Source organism: Chiloscyllium punctatum, chromosome 50 (assembly GCF_047496795.1).
Source record: "Chiloscyllium punctatum isolate Juve2018m chromosome 50, sChiPun1.3, whole genome shotgun sequence".
In the NCBI taxonomy this organism is placed as follows: domain Eukaryota; kingdom Metazoa; phylum Chordata; class Chondrichthyes; order Orectolobiformes; family Hemiscylliidae; genus Chiloscyllium; species Chiloscyllium punctatum.
In genome coordinates, this window is record NC_092788.1 from 1,609,806 (window position 1) to 1,634,447 (window position 24,642).

A 24,642-nucleotide genomic window follows, 5' to 3' on the forward strand; every position below is an offset into this window, starting at 1 on the left:
CAGGGAAGAGCAGACTGACCTCACTCTGTCAATGTAACTCACCTAGGGAAGAGCAGACTGACCCCACTCTGTCAATGTTACACACACAGGGAAGGGCAGACTGACCCCATTCTGTCAATGTAACACACCCAGGGAAGAACAGACTGACCCCACTCTGTCAATGTCACGCACCCAGGGAAGAGCAGACTGACCGCACTCTGTCAATGTAACACACCCAGGGAAGAGCAGATTGATCCAACTGTGTCAATTTAACACACCCAGGGAAGAGCAGACTGACCCCACAATTTCAATGTAACACATCCAGGGAAGAGCAGACTGACCGCACTCGGTCAATGTAACCCACCCAGGGAAGAGCAGACTGACCCCTCCCTGTCAATGTAACACAGCCAGGGAAGAGCAGATTTACCCCACTCTGTCAATGTAACAGACCCAGGGAAGAGCAGACTGACCCCACTCTGTCAATGTAACACACCCAGGGAAGAGCAGACTGACCTCATTCTGTCAATGTAACACACCCAGGGAAGAAGAGACTGACCCCACTCTGTCAATGTAAGACACCCAGGGGAGAGCAGACTTACCCCACTCTGTCAATGTAACACACCCAGGGAAGAGCAGACTGACCCCACTCTGTCAATGTAACACAACCAGGGAAGAGCAGACAGACCCCGTTCTGTCAATGTAACCCACCCAGGGAAGAACAGACTGACCCCACTCTGTCAATGTAACACACCCAGGGAAGAGCAGACTGACCCCACTCTGTCAATGTAACCCACCCAGTGAAGAGCAGACTGACCCCTCTCCCTCCATGTAACTCACCCAGGGAAGAGCAGACTGACCCCATTCTGTCAATGTAACCCACCCAGGGAAGAGCAGACTGACCGCACACAGTCAATGTAACCCACCCAGGGAGGAGCAGACTGACCCCACTCTGTCATTATCACAGACCCAGGGAAGAGCAGACTCACCCAACTCTGTCAATGTAACACACCCAGGGGAGACAAGAGTGACCCCTCTATCACAATGTAACTCACCTAGGGATGAGCAGACTGACCCCACTCTGTCAAAGTAACACACTCAGGGAAGAGCAGACTCTTCCCACTCTGTCAAAGTAACACACTCAGGGAAGAGCAGACTGACCTCACTCTGTCAATGTAACACACCCAGGGAAGAGCTGACTGTCCCCACTCTGTCAATGTAACACACCCAGGGAAGAGCAGACTGACCGCACTCTGTCAATGTAACACACCCAGGGAAGAGCAGACTGACACCTCTCCCTCCGTGTAACTCACCCAGGGAAGAGCAGACTGACCCCACTCTTTCAATGTAACAGACCCAGGGAAGAGCAGACTCACCCAACTCTGTCAATGTAACACACCCAGGGGAGACCAGAGTGACCCCTCTATCTCAATGTAACTCACCTAGGGAAGAGCAGACTGACCCCACTCTGTCAATGTAACACACTCAGGGAAGAGCAGACTGACCTCACTCTGTCAATATAACTCACCTAGGGAAGAGCAGACTGACCCCACTCTGTCAATGTTACACACACAGGGAAGGGCAGACTGACCCAACTCTGTCATTGCAACACACCCAGGGAAGAGCAGACTGACCCATTTCTGTCAACGTTATACACCCAGGGAAGATCAGACTGACCCAACTCTGTCAATGTAACACAAAGCGGGAAGAGCAGACTGACCCCACTCTGTCAATGTAAACCACCCAAGGAAGAGCAGACTGACCCCACTCTGTCATTGTAACACACCCAGGGAAGAGCACACTGTCCCCTCTCTGTCAATGTAACACACCCAGGGAAGAGCAGACTGACCCCACTCTGTCAAAGTAACACCCCCAGGGAAGAGCAGACTGACCCCACTCTGTCAATGTAACAAAGCCAGGGAAGAGCAGACTGAACCCACTCTGTCAATGTAACATACCCAGGCAACAGCAGACTGACCCCACTCTATCAATGTAACACACGCAGGGAAGAGCAGACTGACCCCACTCCGTCAAAGTAACACACCCAGGGAAGAGCAGACTGACCCCACTCTGTCAATGTCACGCACCCAGGGAAGAGCAGACTGACCCCACTCTGTCAATTTAAAACACCCAGGGAAGTGCACGCTGACCCCACTCTGTCAATGTAACACACCCAGGGAAGAGCAGACTGACCCCACTCTGTCAATGTAACACACTCAGGGAAGAGCAGACTGACCCCCCTCTGTCAATGAAACACACCCAGGGAAGAGCAGACTGACCCCACTCTGTCAATGTAACACACCCAGGGAAGAGCAGACTGACCCCACTCTGTCAATGTAACACACTCAGGGAAGAGCAGACTGACCCCCCTCTGTCAATGTAACACACCCAGGGAAGAGCAGACTGACCCCACTCTGTCAATGTAACACACCCAGGGAAGAGCAGACTGACCCCACTCTGTCAATGTAACACACTCAGGGAAGAGCACACTGACCCCAGTCTGTCAATGTAACTCACAAAGGGAAGAGCAGACTGACCCCACTCTGTCAATGTAACCCACCCAGGGAAGAGCTGACTGACTCCACTCTGTCAATGTAACACACCCAGGGAAGAGCAGACTGACCACACTCTGTCAATGTAACACGCGCAGGGAAGTGCAGACTCACCCCACTCTGTCAATCTAACACACCCAGGGAAGAGCAGACTGACCCCAGTCTGTCAATGTAACTCACAAAGGGAAGAGCAGACTGACCCCATTCTGTCAATGTAACACACCCAGGGAAGAGCAGACTGACTCCACTCTGTCAATGTAACACACCCAGGGAAGAGCAGACTGACCACACTCTGTCAATGTAACACACGCAGGGAAGTGCAGACTGACCACACTCTGTCAAAGTAACACCACCAGGGCAGAGCAGACTGACCCCACTCTGTCAATGTAACAGACCCAGGGAAGAGCAGACTGACCCCACCCTGTCAATGTAACACACTCAGGGAAGAGCAGACTGACCCCCCTCTGTCAATGAAACACACCCAGGGAAGAGTAGACTGACCCCACTCTGCCAATATTAACCAGCCAGGGAACAGCAGACTGACCCCACTCTGTCAATTTAACACACCCAGGGAAGTGCAGACTGGCCCCACTCTGCCAATGTTACACACCCAGGGATGAGCAGACTGACCACTCTCTGTCAATGTAACACTCCCAGGGAAGAACTAACTGACACCACTCTGGCAATGTAACACAGCCAGGGAAGAGCAGACTGACCTCACTCGGTCAATATAACAGACACAGGGAAGAGCAGACTGACCACACTCTGTCATTGCAACACACCCAGGGAAGAGCAGACTGAGTTCACTCTGTCAATGTAACACACACAGGGAAGAGCAGACTGACCCCTTTCTCTCAACGTTATACACCCAGGGAAGATCAAACTTACCCAATTCTGTCAATGTAAAACACCCTGGGAAGAGCAGACTGACCCCACTCTGTCAATGTAACACACCCAGGGAAGAGCAGACTGACCCCACTCTTTCAATGTAACCCACCGGGGGAAGAGCAGACTGACCGCACTCTGTCAATGTAACACACCCAGGGAAGAGCAGACTAACCCCACTCTGTCAATGTAACACACCCAGGGAAAGGCAGACAGACCCTGTTCTGTCAATGTAACACACCCAGGGAAGAGCATACTGACCCCACTCTGTCTATGTAACGCACCCAGGGAAGAGCTGACTGACCCCACTCTGTCAATATCACAGACCCAGGGAAAAGCAGACTGACCCCACTCTGTCAATGTAACACACCCAGGGAAGAGCAGACTAAACCCACTCTGTCAAAGTAACACACTCAGGGAAGAACAGACTGACCACACTCTGCCAATATTACCCAGCCAGGGAAGAGCAGACTGACCCCACTCTGTCAATTTAACACACCCAGGGAAGTGCTGACTGGCCCCACTCTGCCAATGTTACACACCCAGGGATGAGCAGACTGACCACTCTCTGTCAATGTAACACTCCCAGGGAAGAACTAACTGACACCACTCTGGCAATATAACACAGCCAGGGAAGAGCAGACTGACCTCACTCGGTCAATGTAAGACACCCAGTGAAGAGTAGACTGACCCCACTCTGTCAATGTAACACACCCAGGGAAGAGCAGACTGACCTCACTCTGTCAATGTAACACACCCAGGGAAGTGCTGACTGTCCCCACTCTGTCAATGTAACACACCCAGGGAAGAGCAGACTGACCACACTCTGTCAATGTAACACACCCAGGGAAGAGCAGACTGACACCTCTCCCTCCGTGTAACTCACCCAGGGAAGAGCAGACTGACCCCACTCTTTCAATGTAACACACCCAGGGAAGTGCAGACTGACCCCACTCTGTCAATGTAACACACCCAGGGAAGAGCAGACTGACCCCACTCTGTCAATATCACAGACCCAGGGAAGAGCAGACTCACCCAACTCTGTCAATGTAACACACCCAGGGGAGACCAGAGTGACCCCTCTATCTCAATGTAACTCACCTAGGGAAGAGCAGACTGACCCCACTCTGTCAAAGTAACACACTCAGGGAAGAGCAGACTGACCTCACTCTGTCAATGTAACTCACCTAGGGAAGAGCAGACTGACCCCACTCTGTCAATGTTACACACACAGGGAAGGGCAGACTGACCCCATTCTGTCAATGTAACACACCCAGGGAAGAACAGACTGACCCCACTCTGTCAATGTCACGCACCCAGGGAAGAGCAGACTGACCGCACTCTGTCAATGTAACACACCCAGGGAAGAGCAGATTGATCCAACTGTGTCAATTTAACACACCCAGGGAAGAGCAGACTGACCCCACACTTTCAATGTAACACATCCAGGGAAGAGCAGACTGACCGCACTCGGTCAATGTAACCCACCCAGGGAAGAGCAGACTGACCCCTCCCTGTCAATGTAACACAGCCAGGGAAGAGCAGATTTACCCCACTCTGTCAATGTAACAGACCCAGGGAAGAGCAGACTGATCCCACTCTGTCAATGTAACACACCCAGGGAAGAGCAGACTGACCTCATTCTGTCAATGTAACACACCCAGGGAAGAAGAGACTGACCCCACTCTGTCAATGTAAGACACCCAGGGGAGAGCAGACTTACCCCACTCTGTCAATGTAACACACCCAGGGAAGAGCAGACTGACCCCACTCTGTCAATGTAACACAACCAGGGAAGAGCAGACAGACCCCGTTCTGTCAATGTAACCCACCCAGGGAAGAACAGACTGACCCCACTCTGTCAATGTAACACACCCAGGGAAGAGCAGACTGACCCCACTCTGTCAATGTAACCCACCCAGTGAAGAGCAGACTGACCCCTCTCCCTCCATGTAACTCACCCAGGGAAGAGCAGACTGACCCCATTCTGTCAATGTAACCCACCCAGGGAAGAGCAGACTGACCGCACACAGTCAATGTAACCCACCCAGGGAGGAGCAGACTGACCCCACTCTGTCATTATCACAGACCCAGGGAAGAGCAGACTCACCCAACTCTGTCAATGTAACACACCCAGGGGAGACAAGAGTGACCCCTCTATCACAATGTAACTCACCTAGGGATGAGCAGACTGACCCCACTCTGTCAAAGTAACACACTCAGGGAAGAGCAGACTCTTCCCACTCTGTCAAAGTAACACACTCAGGGAAGAGCAGACTGACCTCACTCTGTCAATGTAACACACCCAGGGAAGAGCTGACTGTCCCCACTCTGTCAATGTAACACACCCAGGGAAGAGCAGACTGACCGCACTCTGTCAATGTAACACACCCAGGGAAGAGCAGACTGACACCTCTCCCTCCGTGTAACTCACCCAGGGAAGAGCAGACTGACCCCACTCTTTCAATGTAACACACCCAGGGAAGTGCAGACTGACCCCACTCTGTCAATGTAACACACCCAGGGAAGAGCAGACTGACCCCACTCTGTCAATATCACAGACCCAGGGAAGAGCAGACTCACCCAACTCTGTCAATGTAACACACCCAGGGGAGACTAGAGTGACCCCTCTATCTCAATGTAACTCACCTAGGGAAGAGCAGACTGACCCCACTCTGTCAATGTAACACACTCAGGGAAGAGCAGACTGACCTCACTCTGTCAATATAACTCACCTAGGGAAGAGCAGACTGACCCCACTCTGTCAATGTTACACACACAGGGAAGAGCAGACTGACCCCACTCTGACAATATCACAGACCCAGGGAAAAGCAGACTGACCCCACTCTGTCAATGTAACACACCCAGGGAAGAGCAGACTAAACCCACTCTGTCAAAGTAACACACTCAGGGAAGAACAGACTGACCACACTCTGTCAATGTAGCGCACCCAGGGAAGAGCAGACTGACCCCACTCTGTCAATGTAACAAACCCAGGGAAGAGCAGACTGATCCCACACTGTCAATGATACACACCCAGGGAAGAGCAGACTGACCCCACTCTGTCAATGTGACACTCTCAGTGAAGAGCAGACTGACCGCACTCTGTCAATGTAACACACCCAGGGAAGATCAGACTGACCGCACTCTGTCAATGTAACACACCCAGGGAAGAGCCGACTGACCCCACTCTGTCAATGTAACACACCCAGGGAAGAGCAGACGAACGCCACTCTCTCAATGTAACACACCCGGGGAAGAGCAGACTGACCCCACTCTGTCAATGTAACACACACAGTGAAGAAGAGACTGATCCCACTGTGTCAATGTAACACTCCCAGGAAAGTGCAGACTGACCCCTCTGTGTCAATGTAACACACCCAGGGAAGACAAGACTGTCCCCACTCTGTCAATGTAACGCACCCAGCGAAGAGCAGACTGACCCCACTCTGTCAATGTAACCCAGTCAGGGTAGAGCAGTCTGACCCCACTCTGTTAATGTAACCCACCCAGGGAAGAGCAAACTGTTTCCACTCTGTTTGTGTAACACACCCTGGGAAGAGCAGACTGACCCCACTCTGTCAATGTAACACATCCAGGTAAGAGCAGACTGACCCTTCTCTGTCAATGTAAGACACCCAGGGAAGTGCAGACTGACCCAACTCTGTCAATGTAACTCACCCAGGGAAGATACGACTGACCCCACTCTGTCAATGTAACACCCCCTGGGAAGAGCAGACTGACCCCATTCTGTCAATGTAACTCACTCAGGGAAGAGCAGACTGACCCCACTCTGTCAATGTATCTCACAAAAGGAAGAGCAGACTGACCCCACCCTGTCAATGTAACATATCCAGGGAAGAGCAGACTGACCCCACTCTGTCAATGTAACACACCCAGGGAAGTGCAGACTGACACCACTCTGTCAATGTAACACACCCAGGGAAGAGCAGGCTGACCACACTCTGTCAATGTAACACACGCAGGGAAGTGCAGACTGACCACACTCTGTCAAAGTAACACCACCAGGGCATAGCCGACTGACCCCACTCTGTCAAAGTAACACACCCAGGGAAGAGCAGACTGACCCCACTCTATCAATGTAACACACTCAGGGAAGAGCACACTGACCCCAGTCTGTCAATGTAACTCACAAAGGGAAGAGCAGACTGACCCCACTCTGTCAATGTAACCCACCCAGGGAAGAGCTGACTGACTCCACTCTGTCAATGTAACACACCCAGGGAAGAGCAGACTGACCACACTCTGTCAATGTAACACGCGCAGGGAAGTGCAGACTCACCCCACTCTGTCAATCTAACACACCCAGGGAAGAGCAGACTGACCCCAGTCTGTCAATGTAACTCACAAAGGGAAGAGCAGACTGACCCCACTCTGTCAATGTAACACACCCAGGGAAGAGCAGGCTGACCACACTCTGTCAATGTAACACACGCAGGGAAGTGCAGACTGACCACACTCTGTCAAAGTAACACCACCAGGGCATAGCCGACTGACCCCACTCTGTCAATGTAACACACCCAGGGAAGAGCAGACTGACCACACTCTGTCAATGTAACACACTCAGGGAAGAGCACACTGACCCCAGTCTGTCAATGTAACTCACAAAGGGAAGAGCAGACTGACCCCACTCTGTCAATGTAACCCACCCAGGGAAGAGCTGACTGACCACACTCTGTCAATGTAACACGCGCAGGGAAGTGCAGACTCACCCCACTCTGTCAATCTAACACACCCAGGGAAGAGCAGACTGACCCCAGTCTGTCAATGTAACTCACAAAGGGAAGAGCAGACTGACCCCACTCTGTCAATGTAACACACCCAGGGAAGAGCAGACTGACCCCACTCTGTCAATGTAACACACCCAGGGAAGAGCAGACTGACCACACTCTGTCAATGTAACACACGCAGGGAAGTGCAGACTGACCACCCTCTGTCAAAGTAACACCACCAGGGCAGAGCCGACTGACCCCACTCTGTCAATGTAACACACCCAGGGAAGAGCAGACTGAACCCACTCTGTCAATGTAACACACTCAGGGAAGAGCACACTGACCCCAGTCTGTCAATGTAACTCACAAAGGGAAGAGCAGACTGACCCCACTCTGTCAATGTAACCCACCCAGGGAAGAGCTGACTGACTCCACTCTGTCAATGTAACACACCCAGGGAAGAGCAGATTGACCACACTCTGTCAATGTAACACGCGCAGGGAAGTGCAGACTCACCCCACTCTGTCAATCTAAAACACCCAGGGAAGAGCAGACTGACCCCAGTCTGTCAATGTAACTCACAAAGGGAAGAGCAGACTGACCCCACTCTGTCAATGTAACACACCCAGGGAAGAGCACACTGACTCCACTCTGTCAATGTAACACACCCAGGGAAGAGCAGACTGACCACACTCTGTCAATGTAACACACCCAGGGAAGTGCAGACTGACCACACTCTGTCAAAGTAACACCACCAGGGCAAAGCCGACTGACCCCACTCTGTCAATGTAACACACCCAGGGAAGAGCAGACTGACCCCACTCTGTCAATGTAACACACCCAGGGAAGAGCAGACTGACCCCACTCTGCCAATATAACAGACCCAGGGAAGAGCAGACTGACCCCACCCTGTCAATCTAACACACTCAGGGAAGAGCAGACTGACCCCCCTCTGTCAATGAAACACACCCAGGGAAGAGTAGACTGACCCCACTCTGCCAATATAACCTAGCCAGGGAAGAGCAGACTGACCCCACTCTGTCAATTTAACACACCCAGGGAAGTGCAGACTGGCCCCACTCTGCCAATGTTACACACCCAGGGATGAGCAGACTGACCACTCTCTGTCAATGTAACACTCCCAGGGAAGAACTAACTGACACCACTCTGGCAATGTAACACAGCCAGGGAAGAGCAGACTGACCTCACTCGGTCAATATAACAGACACAGGGAAGACCAGACTGACCACACTCTGTCATTGCAACACACCCAGGGAAGAGCAGACTGAGTTCACTCTGTCAATGTAACACACACAGGGAAGAGCAGACTGACCCCATCCTCTCAACGTTATACACCCAGGGAAGATCAAACTTACCCAATTCTGTCAATGTAAAACACCCTGGGAAGAGCAGACTGACCCCACTCTGTCAATGTAACACACCCAGGGAAGAGCAGACTGACCCCACACTTTCAATGTAACCCACCGGGGGAAGAGCAGACTGACCGCACTCTGTCAATGTAACACACCCAGGGAAGAGCAGACTAACCCCACTCTGTCAATGTAACACACCCAGGGAAAGGCAGACAGACCCTGTTCTGTCAATGTAACACACCCAGGGAAGAGCATACTGACCCCACTCTGTCTATGTAACGCACCCAGGGAAGAGCAGACTGACCACACTCTGTCAATATCACAGACCCAGGGAAAAGCACACTGACCCCACTCTGTCAATGTAACACACCCAGGGAAGAGCAGACTAAACCCACTCTGTCAAAGTAACACACTCAGGGAAGAACAGACTGACCCCACTCTGTCAATGTAACGCACCCAGGGAAGAGCAGACTGACCCCACTCTGTCAATGTAACAAACCCAGGGAAGAGCAGACTGATCCCACACTGTCAATGATACACACCCAGGGAAGAGCAGACTGACCCCACTCTGTCAATATGACACTCTCAGTGAAGAGCAGACTGACCGCACTCTGTCAATGTAACACACCCAGGGAAGAGCAGACTGACCGCACTCTGTCAATGTAACACACCCAGGGAAGAGCCGACTGACCCCACTCTGTCAATGTGACACACCCAGGGAAGAGCAGACTAACGCCACTCTCTCAATGTAACACACCCGGGGAAGAGCAGACTGAACCCACTCTGTCAATGTAACACGCACAGTGAAGAAGAGACTGATCCCACTGTGTCAATGTAACACTCCCAAGAAAGTGCAGACTGACCCCTCTGTGTCAATGTAACCCAGTCAGGGTAGAGCAGTCTGACCCCACTCTGTTAATGTAACCCACCCAGGGAAGAGCAAACTGTTTCCACTCTGTCTGTGTAACACACCCTGGGAAGAGCAGACTCACCCCACTCTGTCAATGTAGCACATCCAGGTAAGAGCAGACTGACCCTTCTCTGTCAATGTAAGACACCCAGGGAAGTGCAGACTGACCCAACTCTGTCAATGTAACTCACCCAGGGAAGATACGACTGACCCCACTCTGTCAATGTAACACCCCCTGGGAAGAGCAGACTGACCCCATTCTGTCAATGTAACTCACTCAGGGAAGAGCAGACTGACCCCACTCTGTCAATGTATCTCACAAAGGGAAGAGCAGACTGACCCCACCCTGACAATGTAACATATCCAGGGAAGAGCAGACTGACCCCACTCTGTCAATGTAACACACCCAGGGAAGTGCAGACTGACTCCACTCTGTCAATGTAACACACCCAGGGAAGAGCAGGCTGACCACACTCTGTCAATGTAACACACGCAGGGAAGTGCAGACTGACCACACTCTGTCAAAGTAACACCACCAGGGCATAGCCGACTGACCCCACTCTGTCAATGTAACACACGCAGGGAAGAGCAGACTGACCCCACTCTGTCAATGTAACACACTCAGGGAAGAGCACACTGACCCCAGTCTGTCAATGTAACTCACAAAGGGAAGAGCAGACTGACCCCACTCTGTCAATGTAACCCACCCAGGGAAGAGCTGACTGACTCCACTCTGTCAATGTAACACACCCAGGGAAGAGCAGACTGACCACACTCTGTCAATGTAACACGCGCAGGGAAGTGCCGACTCACCCCACTCTGTCAATCTAACACACCCAGGGAAGAGCAGACTGACCCCAGTCTGTCAATGTAACTCACAAAGGGAAGAGCAGACTGACCTCACTCTGTCAATGTAACACACCCAGGGAAGAGCAGACTGACTCCACTCTGTCAATGTAACACGCCCAGGGAAGAGCAGACTGACCACACTCTGTAAATGTAACACACGCAGGGAAGTGCAGACTGACCACACTCTGTCAAAGTAACACCACCAGGGCAGAGCCGACTGACCCCACTCTGTCAATGTAACACACCCAGGGAAGAGCAGACTGACCCCACTCTGTCAATGTAACACACTCAGGGAAGAGCACACTGACCCCAGTCTGTCAATGTAACTCACAAAGGGAAGAGCAGACTGACCCCACTCTGTCAATGTAACCCACCCAGGGAAGAGCTGACTGACACCACTCTGTCAATGTAACACACCCAGGGAAGAGCAGACTGACCACACTCTGTCAATGTAACACGCGCAGGGAAGTGCAGACTCACCCCACTCTGTCAATCTAACACACCCAGGGAAGAGCAGACTGACCCCACTCTGCCAATATAACCCAGCCAGGGAAGAGCAGACTGACCCCACTCTGTCAATTTAACACACCCAGGGATGAGCAGACTGACCACTCTCTGTCAATGTAACACTCCCAGGGAAGAACTAACTGACACCACTCTGGCAATGTAACACAGCCAGGGAAGAGCAGAATGATCTCACTCGGTCAATATAACAGACACAGGGAAGAGCAGACTGACCACACTCTGTCATTGCAACACACCCAGGGAAGAGCAGACTGAGTTCACTCTGTCAATGTAACACACACAGGGAAGAGCAGACTGACCCCTTTCTCTCAACGTTATACACCCAGGGAAGATCAAACTTACCCAATTCTGTCAATGTAAAACACCCTGGGAAGAGCAGACTGACCCCACTCTGTCAATGTAACACACCCAGGGAAGAGCAGACTGACCCAACACTTTCAATGTAACGCACCGGGGGAAGAGCAGACTGACCGCACTCTGTCAATGTAACACACCCAGGGAAGAGCAGACTAACCCCACTCTGTCAATGTAACACACCCAGGGAAAGGCAGACAGACCCTGTTCTGTCAATGTAACACACCCAGGGAAGAGCATACTGACCCCACTCTGTCTATGTAACGCACCCAGGGAAGAGCAGACTGACCACACTCTGTCAATATCACAGACCCAGGGAAAAGCAGACTGACCCCACTCTGTCAATGTAACACACCCTGGGAAGAGCAGACTAAACCCACTCTGTCAAAGTAACACACTCAGGGAAGAACAGACTGAGCCCACTCTGTCAATGTAACGCACCCAGGGAAGAGCAGACTGACCCCACTCTGTCAATGTAACAAACCCAGGGAAGAGCAGACTGATCCCACACTGTCAATGATACACACCCAGGGAAGAGCAGACTGACCCCACTCTGTCAATGTGACACTCTCAGTGAAGAGCAGACTGACCGCACTCTGTCAATGTAACACACCCAGGGAAGAGCAGACTGACCGCACTCTGTCAATGTAACACACCCAGGGAAGAGCCGACTGACACCACTCTGTCAATGTAACACACCCAGGGAAGTGCAGACTAACGCCACTCTCTCAATGTAACACACCCGGGGAAGAGCAGACTGACCCCACTCTGTCAATGTAACACACACAGTGAAGAAGAGACTGATCCCACTGTGTCAATGTAACACTCCCAGGAAAGTGCAGACTGACCCCTCTGTGTCAATGTAACACACCCAGGGAAGACAAGACTGACCCCACTCTGTCAATGTAACGCACCCAGCGAAGAGCAGACTGACCCCACTCTGTCAATGTAACCCAGTCAGGGTAGAGCAGTCTGACCCCACTCTGTTAATGTAACCCACCCAGGGAAGAGCAAACTGTTTCCACTCTGTCTGTGTAACACACCCTGGGAAGAGCAGACTCACCCCACTCTGTCAATGTAACACATCCAGGTAAGAGCAGACTGACCCTTCTCTGTCAATGTAAGACACCCAGGGAAGTGCAGACGGACCCAACTCTGTCAATGTAACTCACCCAGTGAAGATACGACAGACCCCACTCTGTCAATGTAACACCCCCTGGGAAGAGCAGACTGACCCCATTCTGTCAATGTAACTCACTCAGGGAAGAGCAGACTGACCCCACTCTGTCAATGTATCTCACAAAGGGAAGAGCAGACTGACCCCACCCTGTCAATGTAACATATCCAGGGAAGAGCAGACTGACCCCACTCTGTCAATGTAACACACCCAGGGAAGTGCAGACTGACTCCACTCTGTCAATGTAACACACGCAGGGAAGTGCAGACTGACCACACTCTGTCAAAGTAACACCACCAGGGCATAGCCGACTGACCCCACTCTGTCAATGTAACACACCCAGGGAAGAGCAGACTGACCCCACTCTGTCAATGTAACACACTCAGGGAAGAGTACACTGACACCAGTCTGTCAATGTAACTCACAAAGGGAAGAGCAGACTGACCCCACTCTGTCAATGTAACCCACCCAGGGAAGAGCAGACTGACTCCACTCTGTCAATGTAACACACCCAGGGAAGAGCAGAATGACCACACTCTGTCAATGTACAACACGCAGGGAAGTGCAGACTGACCACACTCTGTCAAAGTAACACCACCAGGGCAGAGCCGACTGACCCCACTCTGTCAATGTAACACACCCAGGGAAGAGCAGACCGACCCCACTCTGTCAATGTCACACACCCAGGGAAGAGCAGACTGACCCCAGTCTGTCAATGTAACTCACAAAGGGAAGAGCAGACTGACCCCACTCTGTCAATGTAACCCACCCAGGGAAGAGCAGACCGACCCCACTGCGTCAATGTAACACACCCAGTGAAGAGCAGACTGACCCCACTCTGTCAATGTAACACACCCAGGGAAGAGCAGACTGACCCCAGTCTGTCAATGTAACTCACAAAGGGAAGAGCACACTGACCTCACTCTGTCAATGTAACACGCCCAGGGAAGAGCAGACTGACCTCATTCTTTCAATGTCACTCACAAAGGGAAGAGCAGACTGCCCCACTCTGTCAATGTAACACACCCAGGAAAGAGCAGACTGACCCCTCTGTGTCAATGTAACACACCCAGGGCAGACAAGACTGACCCCACTCTGTCAATGTAACGCACCCAGCGAAGAGCAGACTGACCCCACTCTGTCAATGTAACCCACCCAGGGTAGAGCAGACTGACCCCACTCTGTTAATGTAACCCACCCAGGGAAGAGCAAACTGTTTCCACTCTGTCGATGTAACACACCCTGGGAAGAGCAGACTCACCCCACTCTCTCAATGTAACCCACCTAGGGAAGAGCAGACTGACCCCACTCTGTCAATGTAACACCCCCAGGGAAGAGCAGACTGACCCCACTCTGTCAATGTAACACCCCCAGGGAAGAGCAGACTGACCCAACTCTGTCAATGTAACACACCCAGGGAAGAGCAGACTGACCCCACACTTTCAATGTAACCCACCGGGGGAAGAGCAGACTGACCGCACTCTGTCAATGTAACACACCCAGGGAAGAGCAGACTAACCCCACTCTGTCAATGTAACACACCCAGGGAAAGGCAGACAGACCCTGTTCTGTCAATGTAACACACCCAGGGAAGAGCATACTGACCCCACTCTGTCTATGTAACGCACCCAGGGAAGAGCAGACTGACCACACTCTGTCAATATCACAGACCCAGGGAAAAGCAGACTGACCCCACTCTGTCAATGTAACACACCCTGGGAAGAGCAGACTAAACCCACTCTGTCAAAGTAACACACTCAGGGAAGAACAGACTGACCCCACTCTGTCAATGTAACGCACCCAGGGAAGAGCAGACTGACCCCACTCTGTCAATGTAACAAACCCAGGGAAGAGCAGACTGATCCCACACTGTCAATGTAACACACCCAGGGAAGAGCAGACTGACCGCACTCTGTCAATGTAACACACCCAGGGAAGAGCCGACTGACACCACTCTGTCAATGTAACACACCCAGGGAAGAGCAGACTAACGCCACTCTCTCAATGTAACACACCCGGGGAAGAGCAGACTGACCCCACTCTGTCAATGTAACACACACAGTGAAGAAGAGACTGATCCCACTGTGTCAATGTAACACTCCCAGGAAAGTGCAGACTGACCCCTCTGTGTCAATGTAACACACCCAGGGAAGACAAGACTGACCCCACTCTGTCAATGTAACGCACCCAGCGAAGAGCAGACTGACCCCACTCTGTCAATGTAACCCAGTCAGGGTAGAGCAGTCTGACCCCACTCTGTTAATGTAACCCACCCAGGGAAGAGCAAACTGTTTCCACTCTGTCTGTGTAACACACCCTGGGAAGAGCAGACTCACCCCACTCTGTCAATGTAACACATCCAGGTAAGAGCAGACTGACCCTTCTCTGTCAATGTAAGACACCCAGGGAAGTGCAGACTGACCCAACTCTGTCAATGTAACTCACCCAGTGAAGATACGACAGACCCCACTCTGTCAATGTAACACCCCCTGGGAAGAGCAGACTGACCCCATTCTGTCAATGTAACTCACTCAGGGAAGAGCAGACTGACCCCACTCTGTCAATGTAACATATCCAGGGAAGAGCAGACTGACCCCACTCTGTCAATGTAACACACCCAGGGAAGTGCAGACTGACTCCACTCTGTCAATGTAACACACGCAGGGAAGTGCAGACTGACCACACTCTGTCAAAGTAACACCACCAGGGCATAGCCGACTGACCCCACTCTGTCAATGTAACACACCCAGGGAAGAGCAGACTGACCCCACTCTGTCAATGTAACACACTCAGGGAAGAGCACACTGACACCAGTCTGTCAATGAAACTCACAAAGGGAAGAGCAGACTGACCGCACTCTGTCAATGTAACACACCCAGGGAAGAGCAGACTAACCCCACTCTGTCAATGTAACACACCCAGGGAAAGGCAGACAGACCCTGTTCTGTCAATGTAACACACCCAGGGAAGAGCATACTGACCCCACTCTGTCTATGTAACGCACCCAGGGAAGAGCAGACTGACCACACTCTGTCAATATCACAGACCCAGGGAAAAGCAGACTGACCCCACTCTGTCAATGTAACACACCCTGGGAAGAGCAGACTAAACCCACTCTGTCAAAGTAACACACTCAGGGAAGAACAGACTGAGCCCACTCTGTCAATGTAACGCACCCAGGGAAGAGCAGACTGACCCCACTCTGTCAATGTAACAAACCCAGGGAAGAGCAGACTGATCCCACACTGTCAATGATACACACCCAGGGAAGAGCAGACTGACCCCACTCTGTCAATGTGACACTCTCAGTGAAGAGCAGACTGACCGCACTCTGTCAATGTAACACACCCAGGGAAGAGCAGACTGACCGCACTCTGTCAATGTAACACACCCAGGGAAGAGCCGACTGACACCACTCTGTCAATGTAACACACCCAGGGAAGAGCAGACTAACGCCACTCTCTCAATGTAACACACCCGGGGAAGAGCAGACTGACCCCACTCTGTCAATGTAACACACACAGTGAAGAAGAGACTGATCCCACTGTGTCAATGTAACACTCCCAGGAAAGTGCAGACTGACCCCTCTGTGTCAATGTAACACACCCAGGGAAGACAAGACTGACCCCACTCTGTCAATGTAACGCACCCAGCGAAGAGCAGACTGACCCCACTCTGTCAATGTAACCCAGTCAGGGTAGAGCAGTCTGACCCCACTCTGTTAATGTAACCCACCCAGGGAAGAGCAAACTGTTTCCACTCTGTCAGTGTAACACACCCTGGGAAGAGCAGACTCACCCCACTCTGTCAATGTAACACATCCAGGTAAGAGCAGACTGACCCTTCTCTGTCAATGTAAGACACCCAGGGAAGTGCAGACTGACCCAACTCTGTCAATGTAACTCACCCAGTGAAGATACGACAGACCCCACTCTGTCAATGTAACACCCCCTGGGAAGAGCAGACTGACCCCATTCTGTCAATGTAACTCACTCAGGGAAGAGCAGACTGACCACACTCTGTCAATGTAACATATCCAGGGAAGAGCAGACTGACCCCACTCTGTCAATGTAACACACCCAGGGAAGTGCAGACTGACTCCACTCTGTCAATGTAACACACGCAGGGAAGTGCAGACTGACCACACTCTGTCAAAGTAACACCACCAGGGCATAGCCGACTGACCCCACTCTGTCAATGTAACACACCCAGGGAAGAGCAGACTGACCCCACTCTGTCAATGTAACACACTCAGGGAAGAGCACACTGACACCAGTCTGTCAATGTAACTCACAAAGGGAAGAGCAGACTGACCCCACTCTGTCAATGTAACCCACCCAGGGAAGAGCTGACTGACTCCACTCTGTCAATGTAACACACCCAGGGAAGAGCAGACTGACCACACTCTGTCAAAGTAACACGCGCAGGGAAGTGCAGACTCACCCCACTCTGTCAATCTAACACACCCAGGGAAGAGCAGACTGACCCCAGTCTGTCAATGTAACTCACAAAGAGAAGAGCAGACTGACCCCACTCTGTCAATGTAACACACCCAGGGAAGAGCAGACTGACTCCACTCTGTCAATGTAACACACCCAGGGAAGAGCAGACTGACCACACTCTGTCAATGTGCAACACGCAGGGAAGTGCAGACTGACCACACTCTGTCAAAGTAACACCACCAGGGCAGAGCCGACTGACCCCACTCTGTCAATGTAACACACCCAGGGAAGAGCAGACCGACCCCACTCTGTCAATGTGACACACCCAGGGAAGAGCAGACTGACCCCAGTCTGTCAATGTAACTCACAAAGGGAAGAGCAGACTGACCCCACTCTGTCAATGTAACACACCCAGTGAAGAGCAGACTGACCCCACTCTGTCAATGTAACACACCCAGGAAAGAGCAGACTGACCCCAGTCTGTCAATGTAACTCACAAAGGGAAGAGCACACTGACCTCACTCTGTCAATGTAACACCCCCAGGGAAGAGCAGACTGACCTCATTCTTTCAATGTCACTCACAAAGGGAAGAGCAGACTGCCCCCACTCTGTCAATGTAACACACCCAGGAAAGAGCAGACTGACCCCTCTGTGTCAATGTAACACACCCAGGGCAGACAAGACTGACCCCACTCTGTCAATGTAACGCACCCAGCGAAGAGCAGACTGACCCCACTCTGTCAATGTAACCCACCCAGGGTAGAGCAGACTGACCCCACTCTGTTAATGTAACCCACCCAGGGAAGAGCAAACTGTTTCCACTCTGTCAATGTAACACACGCAGGGAAGTGCAGACTGACCACACTCTGTCAAAGTAACACCACCAGGGCAGAGCCGACTGACCCCACTCTGTCAATGTAACACACCCAGGGAAGAGCAGACTGACCCCACTCTGTCAATGTAACACACTCAGGGAAGAGCACACTGACCCCACTCTGTCAATGTAACTCACAAAGGGAAGAGCAGACTGACCCCACTCTGTCAATGTAACAAACCCAGGGAAGAGCAGACTGACTCCACTCTGTCAATGTAACACACCCAGGGAAGAGCAGACTGACCACACTCTGTCAATGTAACACACGCAGGGAAGTGCAGACTGACCACACTCTGTCAAAGTAACACCACCAGGGCAGAGCCGACCTACCCCACTCTGTCAATGTAACACACCCAGGGAAGAGCAGACTGACCAAACTCTGTCAATGTAACAGACCCAGGGAAGAGCAGACTGACCCCACCCTGTCAATGTAACACACTCAGGGAAGAGCAGACTGACCCCCCTCTGTCAATGAAACACACCCAGGGAAGAGTAGACTGACCCCACTCTGCCAATATAACCCAGCCAGGGAAGAGCAGACTGACCCCACTCTGTCAATTTAACACACCCAGGGATGAGCAGACTGACCACTCTCTGTCAATGTAACACTCCCAGGGAAGAACTAACTGACACCACTCTGGCAATGTAACACAGCCAGGGAAGAGCAGACTGACCTCACTCGGTCAATATAACAGACACAGGGAAGAACAGACTGACCACACTCTGTCATTGCAACACACCCAGGGAAGAGCAGACTGAGTTCACTCTGTCAATGTAACACACACAGGGAAGAGCAGACTGACCCCTTTCTCTCAACGTTATACACCCAGGGAAGATCAAACTTACCCAATTCTGTCAATGTAAAACACCCTGGGAAGAGCAGACTGACCCCACTCTGTCAATGTAACACACCCAGGGAAGAGCAGACTGACCCCACACTTTCAATGTAACGCACCGGGGGAAGAGCAGACTGACCGCACTCTGTCAATGTAACACACCCAGGGAAGAGCAGACTAACCCCACTCTGTCAATGTAACACACCCAGGGAAAGGCAGACAGACCCTGTTCTGTCAATGTAACACACCCAGGGAAGAGCATACTGACCCCACTCTGTCTATGTAACGCACCCAGGGAAGAGCAGACTGACCACACTCTGTCAATATCACAGACCCAGGGAAAAGCAGACTGACCCCACTCTGTCAATGTAACACACCCAGGGAAGAGCAGACTAAACCCACTCGGTCAAAGTAACACACTCAGGGAAGAACAGACTGAGCCCACTCTGTCAATGTAACGCACCCAGGGAAGAGCAGACTGACCCCACTCTGTCAATGTAACAAACCCAGGGAAGAGCAGACTGATCCCACACTGTCAATGATACACACCCAGGGAAGAGCAGACTGACCCCACTCTGTCAATGTGACACTCTCAGTGAAGAGCAGACTGACCGCACTCTGTCAATGTAACACACCCAGGGAAGAGCAGACTGACCGCACTCTGTCAATTTAACACACCCAGGGAAGAGCCGACTGACACCACTCTGTCAATGTAACACACCCAGGGAAGAGCAGACTGACCCCACTCTGTCAATGTAACACACACAGTGAAGAAGAGACTGATCCCACTGTGTCAATGTAACATCCCAGGAAAGTGCAGACTGACCCCTCTGTGTCAATGTAACACACCCAGGGAAGACAAGACTGACCCCACTCTGTCAATGTAACGCACCCAGCGAAGAGCAGACTGACCCCACTCTGTCAATGTAACCCAGTCAGGGTAGTGCAGTCTGACCCCACTCTGTTAATGTAACCCACCCAGGGAAGAGCAAACTGTTTCCACTCTGTCTGTGTAACACACCCTGGGAAGAGCAGACTCACCCCACTCTGTCAATGTAACACATCCAGGTAAGAGCAGACTGACCCTTCTCTGTCAATGTAAGACACCCAGGGAAGTGCAGACTGACCCAACTCTGTCAATGTAACTCACCCAGTGAAGATACGACAGACCCCACTCTGTCAATGTAACACCCCCTGGGAAGAGCAGACTGACCCCATTCTGTCAATGTAACTCACTCAGGGAAGAGCAGACTGACCCCACTCTGTCAATGTCACTCACAAAGGGAAGAGCAGACTGCCCCACTCTGTCAATGTAACACACCCAGGAAAGAGCAGACTGACCCCTCTGTGTCAATGTAACACACCCAGGGCAGACAAGACTTACCCCACTCTGTCAATGTAACGCACCCAGCGAAGAGCAGACTGACCCCACTCTGTCAATGTAACCCACCCAGGGTAGAGCAGACTGACCCCACTCTGTTAATGTAACCCACCCAGGGAAGAGCAAACTGTTTCCACTCTGTCGATGTAACACACCCTGGGAAGAGCAGACTCACCCCACTCTCTCAATGTAACCCACCCAGGGAAGAGCAGACTGACCCCACTCTGTCAATGTAACACCCCCAGGGAAGAGCAGACTGACCCCACTCTGTCAATGTAACACCCCCAGGGAAGAGCAGACTGACCCAACTCTGTCAATGTAACACACCCAGGGAAGAGCAGACTGACCCCACACTTTCAATGTAACCCACCGGGGGAAGAGCAGACTGACCGCACTCTGTCAATGTAACACACCCAGGGAAGAGCAGACTAACCCCACTCTGTCAATGTAACACACCCAGGGAAAGGCAGACAGACCCTGTTCTGTCAATGTAACACACCCAGGGAAGAGCATACTGACCCCACTCTGTCTATGTAACGCACCCAGGGAAGAGCAGACTGACCACACTCTGTCAATATCACAGACCCAGGGAAAAGCAGACTGACCCCACTCTGTCAATGTAACACACCCTGGGAAGAGCAGACTAAACCCACTCTGTCAAAGTAACACACTCAGGGAAGAACAGACTGACCCCACGCTGTCAATGTAACGCACCCAGGGAAGAGCAGACTGATCCCACACTGTCAATGATACACACCCAGGGAAGAGCAGACTGACCCCACTCTGTCAATGTGACACTCTCAGTGAAGAGCAGACTGACCGCACTCTGTCAATGTAACACACCCAGGGAAGAGCAGACTGACCGCACTCTGTCAATGTAACACACCCAGGGAAGAGCCGACTGACACCACTCTGTCAATGTAACACACCCAGGGAAGAGCAGACTAACGCCACTCTCTCAATGTAACACACCCGGGGAAGAGCAGACTGACCCCACTCTGTCAATGTAACACACACAGTGAAGAAGAGACTGATCCCACTGTGTCAATGTAACACTCCCAGGAAAGTGCAGACTGACCCCTCTGTGTCAATGTAACACACCCAGGGAAGACAAGACTGACCCCACTCTGTCAATGTAACGCACCCAGCGAAGAGCAGACTGACCCCACTCTGTCAATGTAACCCAGTCAGGGTAGAGCAGTCTGACCCCACTCTGTTAATGTAACCCACCCAGGGAAGAGCAAACTGTTTCCACTCTGTCTGTGTAACACACCCTGGGAAGAGCAGACTCACCCCACTCTGTCAATGTAACACATCCAGGTAAGAGCAGACTGACCCTTCTCTGTCAATGTAAGACACCCAGGGAAGTGCAGACTGAAATAACTCTGTCAATGTAACTCACCCAGTGAAGATACGACAGACCCCACTCTGTCAATGTAACACCCCCTGGGAAGAGCAGACTGACCCCATTCTGTCAATGTAACTCACTCAGGGAAGAGCAGACTGACCCCACTCTGTCAATGTAACATATCCAGGGAAGAGCAGACTGACCCCACTCTGTCAATGTAACACACCCAGGGAAGTGCAGACTGACTCCACTCTGTCAATGTAACACACGCAGGGAAGTGCAGACTGACCACACTCTGTCAAAGTAACACCACCAGGGCATAGCCGACTGACCCCACTCTGTCAATGTAACACACCCAGGGAAGAGCAGACTGACCCCACTCTGTCAATGTAACACACTCAGGGAAGAGCACACTGACACCAGTCTGTCAATGTAACTCACAAAGGGAAGAGCAGACTGACCCCACTCTGTCAATGTAACCCACCCAGGGAAGAGCTGACTGACTCCACTCTGTCAATGTAACACACCCAGGGAAGAGCAGACTGACCACACTCTGTCAAAGTAACACGCGCAGGGAAGTGCAGACTCACCCCACTCTGTCAATCTAACACACCCAGGGAAGAGCAGACTGACCCCAGTCTGTCAATGTAACTCACAAAGAGAAGAGCAGACTGACCCCACTCTGTCAATGTAACACACCCAGGGAAGAGCAGACTGACTCCACTCTGTCAATGTAACACACCCAGGGAAGAGCAGACTGACCACACTCTGTCAATGTACAACACGCAGGGAAGTGCAGACTGACCACACTCTGTCAAAGTAACACCACCAGGGCAGAGCCGACTGACCCCACTCTGTCAATGTAACACACCCAGGGAAGAGCAGACCGACCCCACTCTGTCAATGTCACACACCCAGGGAAGAGCAGACTGACCCCAGTCTGTCAATGTAACTCACAAAGGGAAGAGCAGACTGACCCCACTCTGTCAATGTAACCCACCCAGGGAAGAGCAGACCGACCCCACTGCGTCAATGTAACACACCCAGTGAAGAGCAGACTGACCCCACTCTGTCAATGTAACACACCCAGGGAAGAGCAGACTGACCCCAGTCTGTCAATGTAACTCACAAAGGGAAGAGCACACTGACCCCACTCTGTCAATGTAACACACCCAGGGAAGAGCAGACCGACCCCACTCTGTCAATGTCACACACCCAGGGAAGAGCAGACTGACCCCAGTCTGTCAATGTAACTCACAAAGGGAAGAGCAGACTGCCCCCACTCTGTCAATGTAACACACCCAGGAAAGAGCAGACTGACCCCTCTGTGTCAATGTAACACACCCAGGGCAGACAAGACTGACCCCACTCTGTCAATGTAACGCACCCAGCGAAGAGCAGACTGACCCCACTCTGTCAATGTAACCCACCCAGGGTAGAGCAGACTGACCCCACTCTGTTAATGTAACCCACCCAGGGAAGAGCAAACTGTTTCCACTCTGTCAATGTAACACACGCAGGGAAGTGCAGACTGACCACACTCTGTCAAAGTAACACCACCAGGGCAGAGCCGACTGACCCCACTCTGTCAATGTAACACACCCAGGGAAGAGCAGACTGACCCCACTCTGTCAATGTAACACACTCAGGGAAGAGCACACTGACCCCAGTCTGTCAATGTAACTCACAAAGGGAAGAGCAGACTGACCCCACTCTGTCAATGTAACAAACCCAGGGAAGAGCAGACTGACTCCACTCTGTCAATGTAACACACCCAGGGAAGAGCAGACTGACCACACTCTGTCAATGTAACACACGCAGGGAAGTGCAGACTGACCACACTCTGTCAAAGTAACACCACCAGGGCAGAGCCGACCTACCCCACTCTGTCAATGTAACACACCCAGGGAAGAGCAGACTGACCAAACTCTGTCAATGTAACAGACCCAGGGAAGAGCAGACTGACCCCACCCTGTCAATGTAACACACTCAGGGAAGAGCAGACTGACCCCCCTCTGTCAATGAAACACACCCAGGGAAGAGTAGACTGACCCCACTCTGCCAATATAACCCAGCCAGGGAAGAGCAGACTGACCCCACTCTGTCAATTTAACACACCCAGGGATGAACAGACTGACCACTCTCTGTCAATGTAACACTCCCAGGGAAGAACTAACTGACACCACTCTGGCAATGTAACACAGCCAGGGAAGAGCAGACTGACCTCACTCGGTCAATATAACAGACACAGGGAAGAGCAGACTGACCACACTCTGTCATTGCAACACACCCAGGGAAGAGCAGACTGAGTTCACTCTGTCAATGTAACACACACAGGGAAGAGCAGACTGACCCCTTTCTCTCAACGTTATACACCCAGGGAAGATCAAACTTACCCAATTCTGTCAATGTAAAACACCCTGGGA